The following is a 10,000-nucleotide window of genomic DNA, read 5'->3' on the forward strand; positions in this document are numbered from 1 at the left end:
CGGTTGTCGTCCGGTTGAGTTGCGTTCGAGCTAAAAGCTAAGACACGACTGGCTCTGTGTAGACGATACTCGAAGCTACCGAGAACGAAACTCCCACCTTCTTTCTCGCGTTCTTCGCCCGAGGAGAGCTCTCCACGCATACACAAACATCTATGAAAATACGCGTACATATACATATAAAACACATACGTACAAAGAAATAAATATATATATATATATACACATACACACATACACACAAACACACACAATCATATACTCGCTTGTCTTTGCTCTATAGTAAGTATGTACCTATCTCTTCTCTTTCTTTCTCTCTCTCTCTCTCTCTCTCTCTTTCTTTCTTTTACTGTTCACCCCCTTCTTCTTCGTTATCCTCTTCCTCCTTCATTCCTTCCTTCCTTCCTCTTCGGAGGAGAACGTGAAAACGTTATACCTCGTTGAGTATCTTTAGAATAATCCGGAGAGTTTTCTATTAAAATCCTATTTCTTCTCGATGGCCAAGAATTTTGAAATTGTTATTATACATTGACAATTATACGCGTTCAACGTAACAACAACACTCAATATCGTTCGTTCTTTTAATATCATTTATTTTTACAATTATATGCAATTTTATCAATATTAATCTATCTTTCTTTTTTGTTTTTTCTTTTTTTTTTTTTTTTCTTTAAATTCTATGCTTCACGAACACTTTTGAGAACACCATTTTTATTTACATTTAGATAAATAATAATCTCTTATATACGTTTAGATAAATAATAAATTTATCTCGTAGATTAATTTCTACGAATGATACGTCGCAATTATTTTCTCTCTTCTATTTTTTTTTTCCTTCTTTTTTTTTCTCTTCTTCTCTTTCTCTTCTTCTTTTTTTATTATTAACAACTATATCGGGTGATTTATTACTCGATACCATATTATTCGATGTTGAAGTGGAAAAGCAAAAAAAAAAAAAAATACAAAATAAAAAATAAAAAGAAAAAGGAAAGAAAAAGATTGTATTATCATTAAATCCTAGAAAATTTGTCAGCTGCTTTATCGGCGCACACGATTGAAAGCAATATTGCAATTGTTCGATTAATCAATTGCAACAAAAAATCAATGCGTCAAAGAAGTTGTAAGTTAATTAATTATAAAAAAAAAAAAAAAAAGAAATAAAACAATAAAGAGAGAGAGAGAGAGAGAGAGAGAGAGAGAGAGAGAGAGAGAGAGAGAGAGAGAGAGAGAGAGAGAGAGAGAAGAAAAATGTATTGGTCGTTTCATAGACACGTTTAAAGCAGAAAAAATATTGTAATTAATTTTTAAGACAAGTAGAATGAAAAAAATTTTGAAACATTTAATCAAGGTCGAAGTCCAACGATTTCACGTTCGTCGTAAATCTCAAAGATCCATCGATCATTGGTTAAACGCATTTAAAAAAATGTTTCTATATATTATTCATCTAATAATAATCATTTATTATACAATTTCTAAAGACAATTTTAACAATGTTAAAGTTCAATATTTATTTTCTTCCAAACGTCGATCGGATTGGCCTATTTGATGGATTAACGTGCCCATATAACGTTAACATATCCCAATTTCGAGAGGGGAATTTATAATTAGATCGAGAAAATGGCAGCTGTTGGAGAGAACGAAAGCGTATACGCGAAATCATTCACGTGTTACGTCACATTTATAATTCTTACGAAAGAACGTACCGCGAACATTTTGAAAACGATTTTACGAAATTTTATCGATTACGACAAATATTTTCTTTTGGATGTTAGAAGGAAAAAAGGAAGAAGAAGAAGAAGAAAAAAAAAAAAAGAAAGAAAGAAAGAAAGAACAAACGGATAAAAAGAAAGAGAAAAATAATAGTGAGATCGATTTAAACGAGATAGACGAACAGTTGGAGATCTCAAAAATGATAATTTTGGCATTGGGGTCAACTCCATCTCCTTGAGTCATCGTCATCGTCGTCTTCGTCGTCGTTGCCACCATCATCACATTATCATCATCATCATCTGGTGTCACGGTAAATCGACAATGAGTTGTAAGTTTTTGAAGTCTTTTTACTTACGCGTACACACACACACACACACATATCATATATATATATATATGTGTGCTTGCACGCATAGACGCGATTTCTCTTATAGATAATTTCCAGATTAATCGAAAACGATACGATCTCGTATTGATAATAGATCTCTTTCTCTCCCTTCTCTCTATTTATCTTTTAATTTATTTATCTTCTTTTTCATTCATCAACTTAAACATTTCTATAAAAGGAAATTCTTCTCAACAGAATGAAAAAGAGAGAGGGAGACAGAGAGAGACAGAGAGAGAGAGAGAGAGAGAGAGAGGGAGACTGATAAGATATATCTCCGGTATCATATACAACTTTTCCGCGTAATTTTAGTTTAATAAGAGAAATTCTTTCTTTCGTGTTTTTTTTTCTCTCTCTTTCTTTCTTTCTTTCTTTTTTTTTTTTCCCTCAGATTTCTCCAACTTCTCGCTCGCTTATCGCGTGCGATACGTTTTGCGTAAGATCGACGACGTTACATCTCGCGCCATGCACAGTCATCGGTCCGGTTCACTACCATATATGGAAAAAGTAGGTAAGGGTCCCTCCATAGCCTTGACTCATATAAGTATGTATACATATGTATGCATTTACGTTCGTAATGGATATTACACGTCGTAGAATGTGTTTTACTTTGTATTTTTATCGTTAATTCGTATATAACTGAACTTGATGTTTTAGTACCGCAAGAAATTTTATGGTATAGTATTAAAAGGAAATTAAAAAAAAAAAAAAAAAAAAAGATGGAGAGGGAGAGAAAATATGTGACGTTGTAGGAACAGAAAGGAAAAAAAAAAAAAAAAAAGAAAAAGAAAGTAAGGAGAAAATTTGTCTGTTATTTTACGACTCGACGCTTATAAATGACATAATTAATGCAAAAAGACGATATTGTGAAATACATCGTACTGCGGAATCGATTAATGATTACTAAAGTGGACCGAATGTCTCTGTAGAATTTGAAATATTAACTCACCACATTTTCGTGACGTTAAAGTCTTGTAATTTGATTACAATCAATTAGATCCCAAAAATAAGGCCTTCTAAGTGTCTCGCTAAGGAATAATTCATCTAACGTGTAAAATCACTTGGGGACTTTTAGGATTCCATTTTAGGAACTTTTGATCTTATCCTATTGTATTCGTGCGTTTCTATAGATCATGTAGAACTCATGAATCGATCGATATCGATAAAGATCATATCTTAACGCGAATCCAAAATTTTCTACGTAATTTAGAAATATCAATTATTAATTCTTCGATAGTTTTAGCCTCGTAATTTTACGAGACAAACAATAAGGCCCAAAAATTTGGGTCTTAAATACTCTAAGTCTTTAAGAAAGAATAATCAATTTAATATGTAAAATGACTTAGGTACTTTTGACCCATCCTGTAGCACCCTATTCGTTGATTTTTATAAACCCTGTAGATCTCATGAATCTTATCGATATCAATAACGTTTTAACGTAATTTAATTGGTCAATTAATTAATTTATTGACTAATTAATCAATCATTCAATTAATTAATTAATTAATTAATTAATCAATTAATTAAAATTCGTAGCTACTGTACTACCTACCTTTCTCGGAGAGAAATAGTTAGTGTCGGATAGTCCTTCTCCGTCCTAATTTTACGCTTGATCGAGCCTTCATAAGCAAGTTGAGTCACCTTCGTTCGTTAGCTCCGTACGTCATTAATTTTGTTATTAAAGTTACTTGAGTGTGGGCTCGCGTAACGAGCCAGGATAGGTATCGTAACGATCAAGATTACGACAACAGCGACGATAAACGACGATAAATATGATTACGACGATAAAAATAAATAAATAAATAAATAAATAAATAAATAAATAAATAAATAATAATAATTATAAAAGAAAAAACAAAATATATATATATATATATGTATATATAAATAAGAAGAATGTTAATAAATAATGAAGATATTTATTTCTCAACTTACCTTACGAGATGTCGTTCATTAAAAAGAAAAAGTTGTATCTTTATTTATACGCATAAATACTTACGTACATTGCGACGATATTGGGGAGAGGATGGATCCGAGTAAAAGGGAAATACTAAGAAATTTTGTTTTGAGTTATGATAAGAAAAGGAAAAGGGGATAAGAAAGAAAGTAAATAAATAAATAAATAAATAAATAAATAAACAAAAATGAACGACAAGAGTTCATTAGTCTTCGGCGTTAAAATAAATAAGACGCAATAAATAATTTATTCTTCGTTATCGTACAACATTGTGTGCTTGATATATTTGTATATTGTATATCAAATATTCACACACATGCATGCATTCATACGCATGCGCACATACACACACACACACGCACCATATATATATATATATATATATATATATATATGCATATATACATTTACAAAGATATATACTATCTAACGAAGAAAAGAAGAAAGCTAAGATTACGCGAAAAGAAAAAGATAAGAAAAAGGCAACAGGGACAAGAAAAAAATCTTGTAGACAAATCTTTTTCATGTTAGTCTTTTTACTGGTATATATATATATATATATATATATATATATATATATATGTATATATGTGTATGTAAGTACGTATATACACACATACATACATATACACATATTTCTTTCATACATGCAATTAATATCTTATCTCTTTTTTTTCCCTATGATATGTACACGGTAATAAGCGACGAACTTCTTGAGCAACGCTTAAAATCAAGCGTAGCCAGAGTTCACGACATTTTGCTTTTCTTCTTTTTATCTTGTTGTTGTTGTTGTTCTTGTTGTTGTACAAATGTCGATACATTTCTTTTACATACTTCTCTCTCTCTCTCTCTCTCTCTCTCTCTCTCTCTCTCACTCTCTCTCTCTCTCTCTCTCACCTATTTATCTCAATCTTTTACCTTTTATCTTGACAAATGCACTGAATCATTTTACGGTTTATACAAATAAAAAAATTCTAACGATATTTGCTATGCGAATAGTATAATACGTAGAATTATATAACACGAGATTCATCGATTCGATCTAGCAAATTAATAATTGGTCATTGACCTTCCGAGAATTCTTTACTATTATTATTATTATTATTATTATTATTATTATCGTTATTGTTATTATTATTATTATTATTATTATTATTATTATTATTATTATTGTTAATTTCTTTTTTTTTCTAGTTTTATACTCGGTCAAGGTCAATGACCATGTCAATCATCTCGAACAAGATCGTAACCTACTTTTGTTTCTTTTCGTTTCTTTTTTTTTTTTTTAATCTTTCTTACATTTATCTTTATTATTATTTTTTTTCTCTTCTTTTTTTTTTTTAATTAATTATTTTTTACCCATTTTATTATATTTCATTTTATTTTATTAATGCTATTTTTTTTCTCATTAAATGACCATTCTGAGAACGATCATAACCGATCTCGTTCGTTTCGCTTTCTCTTCCTTCATCTCCGCTTCAATCCCCCTCCCCACAACCCTCTCGAGATTTACGATCGATGTTAATATCGTATCTCATATCTCGAATTAGTAAATTCCTACTTTTTCCTTTATTTATTATTCTTGATCTGTTAAACGAAGATTAAAGGAAGATATATATATATATATATATATATATATATATATATATATATATCAAACTCGATCGTTAACGAAACCCTTCTCTCCCATCCTCCCCAACCCCTTAAAAAAAAAAAGAAAAAACAAATAAACAACAAATAAATTTTTTTACGTATATATATGTATATATATATATATATATATATATATATATATATATATATATATATATATATATAAAGAACAAATGCAAACGCACAACCTTTTGATTTTAATACTGGCGCGATTTTGCTTTTTTTCATTTTTTGGAATTTATTATACAAGAATTGGCCATAAGTTTCATGGGTGCGCCAAAATGCATTCCTACGTGATATTGTAAAATTAAATAAATAAATATTTCTCGAGATTCGTTCAGTTTCTCGTCTTTTATAGACTTGCCGTAAATTACGAGCTGGGCTTGTAATTTTTTCGGTTTTTGAGGAAAAAAAAAAAAAGAGAAGTAATGTTATCCCAAAACAATTTTGAAAAAGAGGAACAATTGATTTTTACAAATCACATAGGAATGATTTTTTGATCTATACCTAGGGACTTTTGCCCCATATATTATTATTATATATATATATATATATATATATATATATATATATATATATATATATATATATGTATATATATATATATACGTTACGAGTAATTTAATACGAAAGAAATGCGTTTATTAGAGAGACGACAATTGAAAGACAGAATAACGAGAAAAATAATTAATTAACAAAAAATATCTATACGCATTCGATATATTAAAAATAAATTTCCGCGTTAAAAAAAAAATTTAGGAACAAATTTCTTTCCTTTCTTTCTTTCTTTTTCCTCCTTTTTTTTCCTTTTCTCATTTTAACTTCTACCGAATCTTTCCTAATAAATTATTTCAATAAAATTAATAATTAGAACGAGAGAATGATTAAACTTGATATCATTCTGTCGGTCTATTTTATAATTCTTCTCATAAAGTCTCTTGAACTCTGTTATCACCGCAACACTCTAGGTGTTTCGAATAAAAAAAAAGAAAAAAGAAAGGAAAAAAATACAAAAAAAAGAAAAAAAATACAAAAAGAAAAAAAAATACAAAAAAGAAAAAAAGAAAAAAGAAATAATATTTCTAATAAATAATACGATCGATCCCATTCTCTTATCTGTTTCTTCTTTTGTTTCTCTTTCTATCATTATATTCATTCCAATATACTCTCTCATATCTTCCTCATTTATTCGCACATTTAAAAACGCCAGAAGGAAGGAAGAGCATACGAATGATTTTTAAGTAAAACAAAACAAGAAAAAAAAAAACAAAAAGAAAGAAAATATCCCCTCATCCTCCTATACTGATATTATAATCCTATATATAAAAAAAAAAAAAAAAAAAGAAAAAATCGATTTCAATTAACATCTATAAAATTTCGACTTACATTAATATCAATATTTTCCACATTGCAGCTTTGGATTTCTTCGGGTGTATCATTATTTTCTTTTTTCATGTTCTTTCCTGCAATTCTTTCTTTCTTTCTTTCTCTCTTTCACTCACTCACTCACTCACTCACTCACTCACTCACTCACTCACTCACTCACTCACTCACTCACTCACTCACTCCATACACACTCTCTCTTTCCCTCTCATGCAAACTATTTCTGGAACGCTCTCCTAGAGGTGGGTCTGAAAAGGGTGCAAAAATAAAACGAAAGAATGGATGAGAATAATTAATTAACGATTCAAAAGTAAATAAAAAGAACAAAGAAAAAGAAAGGGAGGGAAAAAAGAAAAGAGAAAAAAAAAGAAAAGAAAAAAAAACAGAAAAACAAAAAAGAATAAAGTGTGCCGAGGGTAAGTGTCGCGTGAAAATTCACGGATCAAAAATTCATTGAATCAACGTAGCCGTGGAAACACACTTTCGTGCTCACTTCAGATATTTTTTCTATTTATCCACATTTACTTTATTATCCTTGTAAATTTTTATTTTATTATCTATTGTTTTTATTGTTTCTTTTTTTTTTTGTCTTATTTCACATAAGAAAAAAGAAAAAAATAAAAAAAAAAAAATAAAAATAACTAAATAACAATTTCAAATTATCATTTGCATGGACATTAATCCCAATTAGGAAAGTCAAAAGTGAATTTGAATTTTGAACCTTGAAAATGAATCTCATGTATTGATGTATTCTTGATCACAGATAATTTCTTTTATCGCATGAATTATAATTCACGAAAGCGTGATTCACGAAAATTCCATAAATTAAAAGAAAATAAAAGGAGAAATAGGATCGACATGTATAAGTATAAACAAAAGAGAGAGAGAGAGAGAGAGATAGAAAGAGAGAGAGAGAGAGAAAGAGAGAGAGATAGATAGAGAAAAGAAAAAAAAATAGAGACAGAGAGTGGAGCAAAGAAGAGATGAAGAGGAGAGGTAAGGAGAGGAAGAGAGAGGAAAGAGGTAGATAAATATTGTTAGCGAGATCATTCTTAAATGCTAGACGAAATTTGTACAAGAACGACGAGCGAGACAGACAATGATTAAGAGCATTAATCTTAAGAATAATCATTGCTTTATTTAAATGATGATAATGATAATGATAATGGCGATGACGATAATGATTAATATCAGTAATAATAATAATAAGAATAATAATAATATAATATTCACATTCATACATTGTCGAGTATTCAAATCGGCTGATTTTACAATCGTTCTTTTCGCTTTTCGTTTCTTTTTTCTTATTACTTTTCTTTTTTTTTCTGTTTATATATATATATATATATATATATATATATATATATATATATATATATATATTTACTCGGTACGATAGCGTAATCAAAAATACAATCGCTTAGAGAGCGCATTAATTAATTAATTAATTAATTAATCAATCAATGAATCAATTAATTAATTTGAACAACAAATTTAAAAAACGGCGCATCGAAGAGACGAAGATACAAAATTGTTATTATTTGAATTATGCCAATGAATCGTACGAAGATACAAGAAGGGTGTGGCTCAAAATTTACTAGGCTTGCAATATTATAAAGGAAGAAAAAAAAAAAAGTCTCAAGGAAGAGTAATTGTTTTTTCTTCTTCTTCTTCTTCTTCTTTACTTTCTCTTTTTTTTTTTTTTCAATCGATTGCCTAGGAACTTTTGGTTCTACTTGTGGAATCGAATTTTTATTTGAGCTACTTCTCTCTCTCTCTCTCTCTCTCTCTCTCTCTCTCTCTCTCTCTCTCTCTCTCTCTCTTTCTCTCACACACTCTCTCTTCGTCTCTTCGAAAGCGATACAATTTTTTTTTTCTTTCTTTTCATTGTTAATTTATATTAAGCTTTTCTTCTGTCCTTTCTCTTTTCTTTTTTCATTGTTTTCATTTTTTCATTTCATTTATTCCTTTTTCTTTTTTTTTTTGGTTTATCCTTAAAAGCCAGAAGAAGAAAAAGAACCGAATAATATCTCTCCGAGTAATCACTATAAATGCTTCTCTCGTTACAATTCACGTAGAATAATTTTTAACTCGCAAGGGAACGCGAGATTACGATGTTTTTTTTTTTTTTTTTTTTTTTGTTTTTCTTCTCTTTTCTTTTCTTTTCTTTTTCCCACCTTTTTCTTTCCTTTACTCTCTTTTTCTCTTTTTTCCCTTCTTCTTCTTTTTCTTTTTCTTTTTTTTTTTATTTTTCTTTCTTCCCCTTTCCTTCACTCGTCAATTTAACGGGAGAAACGCGTGCGCTTATTTAATAATAATAATAATAATTAACGAACGATTTTTATGTATTTACAACATGTGATACACGTGAGTTAAACGTGTAAATATGATATACAATATTAAATCCTATTTATACATATATATTGTATTATTGTTTTTTTTTTCTTTTTTTTTTTTTTTCTCGAAATTACTTTTCGCGAACATAAAATCACCATTAGATCATTACGTATTTCCATATCGTATACGTATACGACGATATATTAATAATAAAATGTTACATTAATGATTAATTAAAAGAATACTGATATTAAGGAAGGAAAAAATTGAAGAAAGAGAGGAGAAGAAAAAAGAACAAAAGATAAAAAGATAAAAAAAAAAAAAGAAAAAGAAGAAAAATAAAATAAAAACGAGAGAGAAAGAAAGGAACGAATGGGAATATTAAAAAAAAAAGAAAAAAGAAGTAAAATAATAATAGAAATAAATTAATGAAGGAAAAAATGGAAGAAGAGGAAAAACAATAATGAAGAATCAACGAAAAAGAGAAAACGTAAATAAAATAAAGATTCTTCACTTTTCCCTGAAAACGATAAATATCGTCGATCTCGACGAACATGCTTGTCTCGTCAAATTTATTT

At 28.8% G+C, this 10,000-nt stretch overlaps 1 protein-coding gene across 8 annotated transcripts in view; it reads right to left on the bottom strand.

Moving 5' to 3' along the window:
- LOC124947877 (tropomyosin Per a 7.0102) overlaps positions 1–121 on the bottom strand; it is a 53,263-nt gene extending 53,142 nt beyond the window's left edge. For all 8 annotated transcript variants that reach the window (XM_047490609.1, XM_047490615.1, XM_047490608.1 and 5 more), the window contains exon 1: positions 1–121. This exon is cut by the window's left edge and continues 38 nt beyond it. The gene's annotated coding sequence lies outside the window, so the exon portion shown is untranslated.
- Positions 122–10,000: the final 9,879 nt, after the last annotated feature.

Source organism: Vespa velutina, chromosome 3 (genome assembly GCF_912470025.1).
Source record: "Vespa velutina chromosome 3, iVesVel2.1, whole genome shotgun sequence".
Taxonomy (NCBI): Eukaryota; Metazoa; Arthropoda; class Insecta; order Hymenoptera; family Vespidae; genus Vespa; species Vespa velutina.